General features: G+C 29.0%; 1 protein-coding gene across 2 annotated transcripts in view; it reads right to left on the bottom strand.

Annotated features, from left to right (window-relative positions):
* Positions 1-14,227, bottom strand: part of LOC148234667 (uncharacterized) — a 195,186-nt gene extending 180,959 nt beyond the window's left edge. For both annotated transcript variants that reach the window (XM_088186305.1, XM_088186306.1), the window contains exon 1: positions 14,033-14,227. The gene's annotated coding sequence lies outside the window, so the exon portion shown is untranslated. The remainder of the gene's footprint in view (positions 1-14,032) is intronic.
* Positions 14,228-15,925: the final 1,698 nt, after the last annotated feature.

Genomic DNA, 15,925 nt, shown 5'->3' with positions numbered 1-15,925 from the left:
ATTTACTACATGTTATATTAGGCGTGCTAATACGATTTTTAACAGTTCCTTGATCAGCGACAGTGAAACTTTTTTGCCAGTGGATGAAAATAAAATTATTATTCATGGGTTTGACACCGCTGTCCTCGACTTTGTATATACAAGTATATATAGGCAATCATAAACAGTCTATAAATTAGAACCGCGAGTTCCACTTGCCTCTAACATTTGCATCTTTTTTTATAAATGAATGCAAGTCTCTTAATATTTTAATATTTACGACCGTGTTTTGTGGTTTCCAGACGGCTAGTGCGTTTGTCATTCACTTTTCGAACACATCTATATTATCAACAGGCGGAATGCAGACGAGGTTAACTAATAATTAAAGGGTTTCGCGATGCTAATTATAAAGTGTATAGGTGTTCAGGCTTATTATATTTTATGTTAGGCGTGACGGCTAATATGATATTAGGAAACTACTAATTGAAGTCGAAATGAACAGGTAGGTGAAAAGAAGGTCGAAAATTTCACAATGGGCGATTCAGTAATGACTTTGCCGAATAGTTTATTAATGGAAGATGTATGCAACAGTATTACAATTGAAATAACGATATCTACATTAAATCAATAAATATGTTTCGATTAATAAAGTTTCATATTAATTCGTAGATAAATCTGAAATCCATTAGCCATGTTTGTTTTCGAATTGTTTAATTGAAAAAATATATATAAAATAATATTAAATATTTTAGATTAATGAATTTTAACAATTTATTATTTTTATTGATTAGAATAAAAAAATATTTGCAACTTAAAAGGATGATATTTTTATGAATTATTTTCATGACTTAAACTTAAATATTCCTATCATATTTTGCAATAAATAAGATCTAAAATAAATACATATCTAACTTAATTATTCCGTACATTTGACTTGTCGTATATTATTCGAAATAAAAAATGTTAATAGATATGAATTAATCATTTGATTTTGACCATTCATATTTGGTTGTTATGAGCATTTTTAATCATACCATTGATTCAGTCATTTTACTTCTAACTACAGATAAAACATTAGCGCAGAAGTGCAAGAAGACAAAAAAAATCCATCATCAAAATTCTTGAATATTTTAATCCATTTTTTTAAGAGTCAACATAAATTTTCAACAACCTCGTCTATGCCCTTGTCTGGCGATGACTGACTTAACAATAAAAAAAAATACACGACATGACTTATGCCATACAAACGGCTGTCTCTTCAGGAATAATGCCCGGTATTCAATGTGTTAAAGTAAATCCAACATATAAACTTAGACAAAATCACAATCTCGGGAAAATCGGAACGTATGGTAAGTCCACCATAGATTCAAGAAATTTATTCATAAAAAAAGTATCGGTGGCAACATTTTGGTTAGAGAAACTTCCACCAAAGAACTCGAAATCTCTTTTGAGAGCAAGAGATTCTCTCTACACGTAAACGACGTATGTGAAAAATTTTCTAAAATGCTCGGCTTTGATATTTTTTTTTATTAAATCTACCGTTGTAAACTGACAGGCGTAAGCCCAATGCATTACAACGGGGTAAATCTGTAACAATTAAGTCAATAGTATGTGTAATATAATTTATAATCAATAGATGTTGCTGCAGCTGGGGCCGGATTTTTTTATAAATAAAAATTTTAATGCCGCTAACCTCTGAAACGTTACGAACTACGCTATTCCGTCCTTATGAGGAACGTATTTAACTTTGACGATCCGTCAGTTAATCGCGTCCTCTATGACACTCGAATAATTAAATACGATCTCTTAAACAAAAAATGAGATACATTTATAGAAGGATATAAGAGTGTCACGGTCGCGTCCACTTTTGATGCCCGTTAGGGCCGGGATGTCCGCGCTAGCAGACGCACCTATGACTGTCGCCATCCGGCGTTTAATATTTTTATATTTATTTCTATTAAAATAATTATAATTATATTATACATAATTTTATATTTATTTCTATTAAAATAATACTATGTATTATTTTTTGAGCATCATGATCACTGTGGTTTTAATTTAATTTAAATAAATAAACTGGTAGAAAATTACAATCATAGACTTAAGAAACAGAACATTAATTTTAAAAAATAAATAAAAAACTTTTGTGAGCTTCCTGTTAAAATTTGAGCACAAAACGTCTCATAGTTTATTAGCATAAATTTTCGACAACCTCGTCTGGCGATGAATGACTTTACAATAAAAAAAAAATGCACGATACGACTCATGCTATATTAAGAAGTTTAAAGTCGGTTCAAGTGATTATTACTGTGCCTTTATGAACATATTAAGAGCCTCTATTAATGATAAAGATACAAATGTTCCACCACGACAACGCTTCTGCTCATTTAGCTAATCAAATTATCACCAAAATCCATTTTCTTAGTCTCAAAAAATATCTTTACTCGATTATCTTTAAGTGAGATGTATTGCACTTAAGGCAGATTATGTAACAAATCCCAATATCACATAAAAATGAAGTATATTCTATTAACAAACTTAGACGAATATCAAACTGAGCGCCTAATTTGAACACGAAAACATTACCGGACGCAGTGTAGAAAGCTGGGCTTCAGAAAATCGCGTTCGCTCGTATATTAAGTTCTAATTTTGTCTCGCCGCTAGGCAAATGTGAAACGTGAGCTGAAAACGGTTTCAAGAATAGGGATGTATGCGTTTCGGTTTAAATTTAACATAGGCTCCTACTTAGAACGACAGTTTGTCAACTATGGACTACTATTAGGCGCCCCATTGAAAAAGATAATTTCATACTAATACCAAACAATACAAAATGAGTAGATCCATACATTGTATAAATGCTCTAATTATGGATTGATTACCTGTTGCATGTTTTGTATCACTCGGAGCGAAAACAGTGTTATCTAAAGTGACATTAGATACATGTTTGAGATCGCTTTGTACATCACTGATTATTAGTGTAATTACAACTCGACTTGTATGTAAAATTCGTGCTTATTAATTTTTCGCTTCGATTACATTTTTGTGATTGATTATGCTGGTATATGATGTATACTACATTACTAATTGAAACAACGTATAATCAGCATCATTATATGTTGGTTTAATTTATCAGATTTTCTCAGATATGTCCCTGATTTAAATTATTGGTTGTGTTGACCTCGTCGTAAAGCGTTGAATTACGCTTCTCATGTTACAATAAATAAATAGATCAACCCTACAATAAATGATACGCCTAGCTAAATCCTTATAAAAAGCTTGTTTCCTATTAAAAAAAACACAATTGAAATCTAAAAGATTTCAGACGAACGTATGCAAAAACTCGCAACGATACGATACAATTCGTAAGGCTCCTTGAATACCGTTCATTCCTCGAAGGCTATTCAACTGCGGACTTTAAAAAGGTGTACAATGGATCTGAGGATTCGGCCTTTAACAAGAGATGTAAAATAAGCACTGCATAAAAATCCTCCAATTTTTAAAGTACAACAAATCCAATACAATACATCCGCTCTCTGAAACTCGATGTGAAATACATAAAAATCTCCGGCGAGCTGCATAATTCAACTTTTATGTATGTTACATTGAACTGCGATTTATTACAATATTTTATATATGAGCTTATTTATTATATATATATATATACATATCAAATTTTAGTAAACATATTCATACACACATATATATATATATATATATATATATATATATATATATATATATATATATATATATATATATATATATATATATATATATATATATATATATATATATATATATATATATATATATATATATATATATATATATATATATATATATATATATATATATATATATATATATATATATATATATATATATATATATATATGAACAGCAATTGAAAAAGCTTATCGCCAAAAACGCCATAACATTTAGAAAAATAACTTACTAACATGACAAGCGTTCAATGCGTTTCAACGAGGTCAACACAATCAACAACCGCTAAATAACTTGTGAGATAATAGACTGAAATCAGTGACAACTTATAAGCACGATTTTATTTTAATTATTCATCCGTGAGTTTATAAAAATCTAGGAAAATCTTATCAATGATATTCGATCGGAATTATAATTAATAAATAAAATAATCGTTAATTCCGATCTCGCAGATGCAACAGATATTGAAAAACACTAGAGTTCATATGGGATTCAAACGCAGGTTTTTCTGGTATTAGTCACCGATTATACCTCTGATTTCTTGTGTTGGTATTTTACTTAACCTTGAGTGTAAAATTAAAATTAACTGCAATAACGGGGAAAATCAATTAAATTTAATATAGAAGCAGAAGAAATGATTTAAGACGGGAAGCGAGACGTAAATCGTTAAGCATCCAAAGTTATGGTGTGATGTGTGTTTTATGTCCCTGGTAAAGAGGACTATACATTGTATATTGTAGAAGGTACACTGATTTAAGATTAATATATAAAAGTATTCTACTATGATTCTACAGAACTACTATGTTCGTCGGCAAAAAATGGCGTATCGTTTATTTCGGAATGAAAGGTATGCACTTCATCGACGAAACACTCAATGCGGTAAATTATAAATGTACTAATGTACTTGATTTATTTTCATTCCATCCAATGGAATATTTGGCTCATATTTTAGGAAAGGGGTGAATGCAGTCGTACACCTGCCAAAAATAGGTCAATTGACATAAAAGCTGGACTATTTTAAACTGAGAAAGAGTGGCGAATAGTTTAAAAATCCAGGGAGCTAAATGATTCGGGGCTGCTTTTTATATTCCAGAAAGGAAGGTATCCGTGAAATCAGCGGATTAAAAAATTGTCTCAAATTTTGACTGCAACTTCAGGAAAATATTTTTTTAATAAATTAAAAAAGAATATGTTTAAACCAATGGAATATCTTTGGACAATAATTAATAAATAAAATTGATTGCATGCGTTTCCGTATTTTTACAGTATTTAAAGCTAAAGGAAGTGCAACAAAATAATACTATTTCACGTAATTACTGTTTATTAGTAATATTATATGATTTTAAAATAATTTTTCACTATATAATGTTTAAGAATTTAATAATGAATATCAAGTTTTTTAATTAATGCCCAAATTTTAATGTTTTATTATTTATTTCGACTCGAAACAAAGGTTCAATAGTCTCAAAATAAGCACCGCAAAGTCGCATTACTAAAAAAAAGCACGTCAAGTTAAATCGAACTTCAATGATCCTTTTCAATTGTAACCTTTTAAACAAGCTACTCATGTATTTTTCACCACGATAACGCACCAACTTATTATTTTACTGTTTTAATAATTTATTTGTATAATATGGATTTTTATGTATACTACTTAAGTAAGGATAAAAACAAAAAGAAATTTAGTAAAAATATAGCATATTTTTAGTTATTAGAAATATAATGATTTTTAAGTTTTTTTTTGCGCGTTATTATATTTAATGAATAAACAAGTATGATAGGTCTCAATAAAATATTAGAGCAGATATGTTTTAATTAATTAATAAATAAAATAACAATGACTGAATAAATTCTGATTTTTATTTTAAAGCTCATTCTCCAATTTAGAGTTTAAAATAAAATAATATAACCTACGTTTAAAAATCTGCAGGGATGATTAACATTTATTTTTATTTATTTAAGACCGTAAAATATACATTAAATATTTTAAAACAGTAAAATAGTTAATACATTAAATGAATGAAAAAATGTGTTAATGTGAAGATCGTTTTGTTATATCAGATTTAAAGTTTGTTCTATATTATATAGGTTCTTCGCTAAAACCAAATCGTTTATTTATTATTTACTTTCGAGAGATTCCTGTTACGTAAGCCGCAATAGTATTATTTTTATGCGTCTGTAATAAATTAATAATAACCGGTCGTTAAAAGTTTAAAAACACGCCCTAATTTATAAATGATTGTTTAGTGTTAAACTATATTTGAATCGAAATTTGTAATATCTGACTTTTGGACGATGTAATTATCCGCCTGCCTGAAACATAATAATAACGCTCGACCGCAAATCACCCTAGTTTGGCGATTCTAAAACGAAACAATATAGTACAAGCTTCCATGCCTGAGAGGAATATATCCATCATTATGACTATGCAGCGTGAATTAATTACTGAAGCGCTTAAAGCACAATGTATATCACAATTTTTCAATCAACGGAGCTTAGTGGGCGGCACTTCGAGATTCACCGTACCCCACTCCACTCCACTCCACTCCGCGTATAGCTCCCTAATTCGGTCAGACGAGGTGCGAGAGCCAAATCGGTTTGACTCTGTTTTTTATACAATATTATTATTTATTCAATCGCGTCTATAAGCAACATCATACTTTATGCATAATCCTATCGAAAACCTCTATCGATCGTTGCTTGAAATATATATATATTTATACAATACTGTGCAGTTTGTGTGCAATTTACATCATTATATGTACTAGATAATATGCTTATATTTGATATTATTGATTGTATATACGTTAAATTATATAATATGCAACCTCTGTCCAAATGCATCTGAAATAATGATGACTGTTTTTTTATGTTGTGGTTTTGAAATCTAGTTTGGGCAGTAAATTATCGGCTCCAGAGTTATTCTTAGAATATAATACATTAACAAGTAAGTCGTAAAACTTATCAAAGAAAATATTTAATGACCAATAATTTGTATTCATCTTTTATATAATATTTGTCTCAAAGATTTGTAAATGTATTAATAATGTTTAATAAAAAAATAATAAATTCCTAAATTAAAATCAGATTATGCCTTACTTATTTAATTTTATATATAATACAATAAATATTTGTAAATGCTTTAAATTTTATGATAATATTTGTGTGTTAAAAATGACTATATACTTTATAATTTAGAGCTAAAAATCATAAGCATTCAAATAAATACATGTATTTAATATTATAAAGCTAAGTTTTTTGCTATATATAATTATTATGAACTAAGAATTTTATTTTGTTCTCAAAAACCGTTTTCCTGCATAAATGACAAAAATGTGGAAAAAAACATATTTTTTTAAATTTAAATTTTAAGTTCTTTTTCACTTAGATTTTTTTATTATTCTAACAACCTCCATTTTAAAACAAAATGATAGATCAAGCTGTTTTACGATTTTCGTATTTTTAGAAAATGTTTCATAAAATTTAAACGTCGTTACAATTCTCGTTTTTTACAATTCTTTTTTGAGAACTTTTTATTGAAAATCTTGTAACTGAGTTACATATGGGATATAACTATTTTTGTGAACACAATGACGTAGTTTTAACCAATTATAATATCTCGCCAATTTAAATCAATAAATAAATAAAAAAATTAGATAGACATTAAATTTAAATTAAAATGAAATTTTGCGATTTTTTAAACAGTTCAAATTCACGATGTTTAGCCAAATATAATATTAAGCATAAACGGGAGGTGTGTTTTTTTATATCGCACAATATTCCGTTCAAAGACGCGCATCGATATTTTTATTTTTACTACTAGAAAACACAGCATTGATAGTGGTGGATAATATGGAGTTTGTTTTCAGGTCTCATTCGTAAAAGGAGCTGTAAATCAAATTGACGCGAGAGCTTCGACACTGCGCCAGAGATTCCTTCTCAGAAACCGAAACGAAAAAGTAAGTGCTGTGTATTACTTACTATAACATAGGTCGTTCGAAAACTTAAACTTAAAACATAGCGCGTTAATATCATAACAATGAGTACTAATAAAGTGATTCATTTAGCGCTGCGTTGCTTTATTTGCGTAGCACTGCGATTCTTAATGCACTGCTCGAAAACAGTTACAATAATTTATTAAACTACATAGTTATAAATCTGTGGACATATTTTGATCATAATTCCAGTCTTTATGTAATTATATTTCAAAATTCATATAAACATCATAATGTTCGATAATTAGGCTGTGATGATCGTATTAAATTATGTATTGCCTGAAAAGACCAGTGTCGTCCTTGAGTCTATTTTGATATGCTTTCCTAGAAGCTGTTTATTTGTCTGGCGAATTATCCGCCTTTCTACTTCATGATCTAATTGACAAAATAAGTGTTTACCTTCAATATATATTTAATTCTGTTATTTGGTCCGGATAATAAGCAACAAACATTAGCATTTCAGATAAATATTACATTAGTTGTTTGAAAACCTTGAACTTAAAAACAATAAGTCTCATCTGTCCATTTGTCAGCTTACCCTTAAATTGGGGACAGTCTACTAAATATTACCTCGCCACACATTAAATGTATTTTTCCAGACCTGACAAATTTTAAATTCAACTAACCCATTTCTAAGCTATTTAAAACAATCTAGCAATATTTGTTATAACAGCGAAATATAATACTGAGCACAAACTAACTCTGATAAATATATTATTCTGGTTTAAATCATTATTATAATTTGATATAGTATCATTAGTATAATAACGTCAATATTGCGTTTCACAGTGCATCGAATTCAAATACAAATATTTGCCGTGTTGAAGAAACAAATTATATTGTGAGATTTGATCCTAGGAGTCCAATTAGATTCCTGACAAGGTTCTCAAGTATATGTATAAACATATATAGCAAAGTGTAAACATTAATAAGGACAAAAATGTAATGCTTCTGTTTTCATAATGAAACAATTGTGATTGTTTAAGAATTTTTTATCATAACAATATTACTTGATATTTGCATAACAACTGTATTAGAATAGGGAAGACCTCTTTATTTTTTAAATATTATAAAGATAAGTAAATTATAATCAAAAATAAGGTATTTTGATTACTGCAAAGTAAGGTTCAAAATTGTGGATTTATCATATAAACTCACTGATAACAGAATTGATTGTAAGAGCGATATCAAGTTATTGTTGAAAATATGTTTTTTGCAACAATAGATTATATAATGTACTCAATTATGATTCTGTGAATCATGTTAATATTTTTCTACAGTGCAAATACTTTGTATTAAGCTTCAATTTTATTGAATGAAAATATCAATATTATTACTAAATTTATATAATTTATTTAGTAGAATAAAAAATAAGAATATAAACGATTATTTTAGAATCGCTTTCTTAAATAAACATTTTTTTATAATTCAATATAAAAATTCAGATTATAAGATACGTCAATCATAATCAAAATTAAGTATTTTGATTGAGGCAACCTAAAGAAAAAATTGTCTAAATTTAAAAGAAAAATTTTAAAGAGCGATATCAATATAATATAAATAATTAAGATTCTGTGAATCATGTCAATATTTTTCTACAGTACAAATACTTTGTATTAAGCTTCAATTTTATTGAATGAAAATATCAATATTATTACTAAATTTATATAAATGGTTTAGTAGAAAAAAAAATGAGAAGATAAACGCCTTTTTAAATAAACAATTCTTTTACAACACAATATAAAAATTCAGATTATAAGATAAGTAAATCATAATCAAAATTAAGTATTTAGATAAAAATTATAAAGAGCGATATAAATTTATTGTTTAAAATATATTTTTTGCGACAATGAATTATATAATCTACCTAATTATGATTCTGTGGATCATGACAATATTTTTCTACAGTGCACGAACTTTATATTAACTTGAATATTTTTTTTTCGTTAAAATAAAAAAATAAAAATAAGCAGATGCGATTATTTAAAAATAAGTAAAACATAAAAAGCACTTCATATATTTAGACCGCGCAGCGCGAATTTTTTAGATATTTTACTCAAAAACCGCCTTCTAGATTCATTTTACCGCATTGCGAGATTTTTTTATGTTTCAATGTTTTTGGTGCATAGCGTAAATACTGATATACATTTAATTACTGTAACTAAAAATATTTGCTTTGTGTTTTGAATAACTGAACAATTTACGTTTTTAATTACTGTGAAGCATAAAAAAAACTCGAGAATTGCGTATGAAACGATCGAATATTCAATTTTCCCATTAATTAACAACGGATAATGGAACGGCGTTGTCACGTTTGTATTTAAACGTTTTAATTAGTGGTTTTGGAATTAATAAGCGTGTTCCATATATTGTCAATCCGAACTACTGTTTAAATCGCCTTTTTCATATTTTTTTACGAATAAATTATTACAAAAAGAAATATTAGATGCTTTAGAAATAAACAAATTTATTTTCAAAACGATTCAGTAAATTGTAATTAAAAATATATTTTTTGCGGTGGGTCTAAAATACGATATTCTACTCAAGTTTTATGCAAATATCGAAAGTTACTATATCAATTAATAGAAAACTTTTTTTACTCCGATTTGATATCATATATTTTGGTTCAAGTAGTATACATCTTTTTGAAGACTGTTGTTTCAAAAGATACTATTTGGTAAGCACTGAAAATTTACAGGTAACGCCACTGTTTATTAAATTGCTTAGTAATTAGCGTAATGCAAAAATGACAGCAAATCAGATCTACAATTATCCTCAAGTCGAACAAAGAACATCACGAGGATAACCACGCCTCGCCACTTTTCATGTGCTGTCGTCCGTTTGTTTAATGAAAAAACATCAATACAAGTGCGCATGCCTGTTAAAACATTGTAATTTTATAATTTTAAATATCTATATGAACAGAAAACGAGTCCTTTTTGGTTTATATTACTTTACACAAACAAATCAGATCTTAGAAAATTTTATATTTGGTTAAAATCCTTTGCTGCAAAACAGTCTTCAGCAAATAGACCAAATGAAGAAGCAAAGTATATCTATTATATAACGAACTTTAATAAAAGTTGCTCTATAAATATTTCTGGAATATATGATGACTATGTTATACGATAAGTCTAAATATCAGGTTGTTTTATAAGTCTGTGCTTTTTAAGGTGCAGGTGAATTAATTAAAAATTAAAATATTATTTTACTAAACTACATTTTTTTCTGCAATTACTCTCCACATGTCAATACTTTTTTTACATCTGATTCGAAAAATAATGTATTTTTGCAAGCAAAAAAGTCCGTTTTTGAAAAATATTTTTTCCAAAAGTAAACGTGTTAAAGTAAATGATCGCCTCCTATATTCGGTAACAATTCGAATCAAAAATAAATCTTTCTGTTCCAGAATCATTAATTATCGGTATATTGAGATTCCCTGTGCGAGATTTTCCTGAGACCTTTAACACCTATACAAATTGAACATTTGTGCTAGCTTATATATCGTTAATCTCAGACCTGCTTTGACGGCAGTCCTAACATCCTCACTAACAACCCTTTTATTAACATATTCAATGTCATGAAATTTTTACACTCACAATTTAATGGCATTGTAATAATGCTATTGACAGTTGAAAATTATAAGGCTATAGCTTAACTGAGATTACTTAATCTCTATTGCCATTTTTGATTTAGGGTTGAAAATATTGAAACAAAAAAATCCGATACCAAATAGCATCATTGATACGACTATTTTGAATTTATAAATACATTTTTGCGAATGTAAGAAAATAAACGCAAAGATTTGTGGAACAACCTGATCTGAGCTAATCTGCTACAATAAAATGACCATTGCTTCATCATTAGTTCATTCATCTAATCCGAAAATTAAGATCAATGGTTTTCAGAAGACTATTAGATTTTTTCTAATCAATGATGTAGTTTAGTTTTTAATAACGAATCATATTCGTAGCTCCAAAAATTCATTCCTATTCTTTAAGATCTTATATCTCATATGATTTATCATAATAAGACGTACATGTAAAGTTACATGCTAATTTTAATTAAAATAATAAGTTTTTTGATAATTACGATAGATATTATCTACAAGATTTTCTATAAAATCTGTGAAATTTGATGTTATACTACAGATTTAGATTTGAGCTTATTGAGCTTTTACAAAAATAACTATTGTTCCTTTCTGATTTCATTCATTACATTCAAATTTTTAGACCAATGCTTTTTAGAAGACAGTGGAGATCCTAATCATATTATAAACAATTTTAAGAATATAGATTTTTTTAAACAAAAAAATCTTCGCAGTTTTAAAAAATAGTACCGTCCTTATTCTTTAACGTTTTACATGTAAAATTACACGCTATTCGTTTTTTCAGAAACAGCTGATTTTATTTATGGTAAATTAAGATTTCAACTCATTAGCTTTTTTATTGTTAATAGTCGATTTTATTATTATTTACGACTATTACTATCCTAAGTTTTTCCACAACGATTAAATTACTAATTATATTTGTAAACTTTTAAAGAAAATAACTATTGTTTCTTTCTGATTTATTCATCAAATCTGAGATTTGAAATCAATGCTTTAGCTTTTTTTAATCAGTGAAGATCCTAATATTTTTTAAGAATTTTGTTAAGTAAACAGAATCATATTCGTAGCTTAAAAAAATACTTACACTCTAAGATTTTAGTAAATGGTTAGTTTTTTGAGAAATAGTTGATTTATATTTAGTAAATTAAGATTTCAACGTTTTTTTGTTGTAGTAATTAATTGTTTTATTGTTAATAGTCGTTTTTATTATAATTCACAAAACTACTATTACGTAAAAAATATATATGCGAGTTTTGCCACAAAGATTAAATTACTATTTATACTATGTAAAAATAATGCTAATTCTGATCTAAGCGATTAACGCATTATCATAATCGCATATGCAAGCAAAAAAATAATGCTGAGCAATTTTTTGTTTCTATAATAAATAAAAAAACTAATGGCGTGTAATTTTACACATAATTCAAGTTATCTTATGTATAATTTTCAATTTGTATTTTTAATTTAGTCCTCATTTCTTATTGTTGCATCTGTTAACTCATACCCGTCGTCCGCTATATCATGAAAATAGTGATGTTGTCACTTTTAACGTCGAATCCAATACATCAATACAAGTGCGCATGCCTGATAAAAAATGTCATTTTATAATTTTAACGCGAAATGCAGCTCTTTACAAAAATAAATACACAAAATAATTTTATAAATGGGTACATCATACATAGGTGAGGAAGGAATAAGTCAGGAAGGGAATTTTGTTCATACATAGCTGTTTTTAATCACTGTAATTTTTAGATTTTGGAGATGTGAGAATTCGTTGGCACATTTATCAGATTAGAGGCAATTTTTTCCACACCTTTTGACTTGATCTTTTGATTCGTATCCACTGCATGTTTTTCTATCTTTATAATTTAATTTATTACTATTGTAAAGACTCGCCGCAACAGTATTAACTACCATTTGTACACATAGTTAAATGATATGTGTTACAAATTGACCGAGTAGTTTAATTTCTGAGCTGCATCTATGTAGTTTCGCTTTCAGTGGCAATGAATTACTTGCTAATTTGCGTATGAAGAGAGTATATGTGTATCAGAACAGTGGGAGCAAACTGGTGCATTTTTGCACTCAAAAAGACCATTTTGGTTTAATCTCTACTGCAATGATTTTTTTTATTTAAATTTGGTTTCTTATCTTCAGCATCAATATATTCTCTGCTAAATTGTATATTTTAATTTGGTTTCAATCTTCGGCAACGAAATATTCACTGCTTGATTTTCACTCAAATTCGATTTGAGCGAACATATATGACTGTGTGTATAAGCATAGTGGCGTATATTTTTTATTGATTTTTGGTTTGCTGTGCCATTACCGCTCCAGTGGCTTAGTGAATAAGGTCGATTTTGGTCTAAAGACTATTTTGTGGTAAGCTGTCAGGGCCGTGTTTTGGTAATAAATCTGGTAAAAATTGTCCGCCACTTGGACGCCTCTTTAGCGACGACTGTCCCTAAGGGTCCGGAGGGCGCAGTTCTAGCAGTGAAGCATTAGAGCTCGTTTTGGGTCGATATTATTTGGACGCCATACTGCCTGGGCTTCGACTGGCTTCGCTGGGGTCGGAAGCGTTCGTGGGACTCGGCGGAGAGACGCGACCAAAATGACTCGCGTACCGTGTCTTCGGCGTCGGGAGCGCGCCCCCGTCGCTTCGCCCGTGGGTGGCAGCGAGGTGGTGGGGAGGTTGGATCACAAAATGGAGGCTCGGGACACTTACGGTGAGCGATCCATCGCGACGGCGGAGCCCCAACGGCGGCGGTGCTACGCCCTAGCTTCGCTTTCTCATACCAGCAATTAACGATAGCGCCCCGCTTAACGGAAGCCTCGAGCACCGATCCGCCCGCTCGCGACGGACGGTGGCGTACGTGTGTGCGTGCCTGAGTGTTGACACACCGAAAAAATTACCAAAAGTAAGGACCCACAAAAGAACGGCCCTGCATTGTTCTAAGAAACGCCCAATACTTTCAGTATAAAAATTACAAGTCCGCGAAAAAGTCAAAATAGACTGAAATCCGGACATAGGAGCTATAAAAGACCATCGCATCGGATACCTAGTATAAGAAATTGATAAGGTTCCATAAAAAAAAAAATATTTTTTTATCGAATTTGTTAATATTTTAAAGAAATAACACACTAGCAACAAAGTTTTTATCTTCTAATAAAATAAATAAATAGAAAAATATTTTTATTAGTTTAGAAGCTGAAAAGGTCGTCCGAATCAAGTTTTACCGTAACCGATCGTTCACACTTGCAACGTAAACGCAACGACTAGATTGCTTTTAAAGTAAATTCCTGTCTTACACTCTCCTGTTGAGCAATATTAGCTTTTAACTTAATCATTCAAAAGCGGTATCATTTTATTTCTTTTACAGAAAATTGTTGACTAAAAAGAAGTAAGACTGACTGCGCTTTCCTATTTAAAGTCAGTTCTTTTATTGGTTTCTCAGAAAAAAGCGGTATAATTGTGCCGCTACTAATATAGTATGAATGAACAGTAATTAGGCTTAATCCAGACATCAAAACGTCAAACAACTTACATACAATAGGTTCGCAAATCGGAGCGACGTAAAAATACACGCAGTTCTACGAAAAAATAAAGTTAATCGAAAGATGTTTATCTATAGAGCATTTTATACAGAATCATCAATAGATCAGTGGTATAATTCTAAAAAAAGTATCGAAACGCAACTCTCTTCTAAAATGCTCAATGACTCCTTAGTTAATATGTTTGTCATATTGGATCATATTGGTGACTTTTCAATGCTCAAATATTTTTTACCAGATATTATAACAAATCGTACTGAAACGATATATCAATATATCAGCATATAAATAAACATTTAACTTTCTTAACCATTATTTTATATTATTTGGTTATTTATTTATTCAAACACATTTACGGTGCATAAAATCTTTACGCATCTTGCTCGAAAAAAACCAATAACATTAGCTAAACCACAGTGAGTCTATCAGCTGCGGGTACCAGAATTAACCAAATTAATATTATCTATATATTAAGACATATCTATATTTATTAGATTCTGATCCTCGCATACAATACTTAAAATAACATATCCATGATCTCCGATAGCGATTAGTCTATCATTGATGAATTTACTTAAATTCATTAATATAATCATAATAATGAGCCTACAACAAAATTATCGTCATTTGATCGATATAATATACGTAACGCTAGTGATTCACTATTGCGCTCAGATACGAAAGCTTTTATTTTGAACAAAAATATATACGATGTTTCTTTATTCCAATAATGAAACTATTGATAGTCATATTGATATTATTATATAAATCACGCCTCAATATGTCTGCTTAATAATAAACAAAACGCGATCAAGTATAATCGGAATCGATTCACGCCACTGAACTTATAGTTCAATTATCAATATAAGCATCGCTTCTCATCTCAAATCCGAATTATTATTTAATAATAAAAAAAATTATTGTCACATTTTTTGACTAAATAAAACGTTTTATCTGTAATCAAAGTAAACAAATCTTTATATTAATATGTATTTTCGATTAAAATGCAAAACTTACATAGCGCTATATATATTTATTATGGTTAATTTATAGTATAACACTAACA

The sequence above is a fragment of the Plectrocnemia conspersa genome, unplaced genomic scaffold (assembly GCF_051122295.1).
Source record: "Plectrocnemia conspersa isolate PC_06_02 unplaced genomic scaffold, ASM5112229v1 ptg000005l, whole genome shotgun sequence".
Classification (NCBI taxonomy): Eukaryota; Metazoa; Arthropoda; class Insecta; order Trichoptera; family Polycentropodidae; genus Plectrocnemia; species Plectrocnemia conspersa.
The sequence above is the reverse complement of the archived record's forward strand: the minus strand, read 5'-3'. Positions and strand labels throughout refer to the sequence as shown.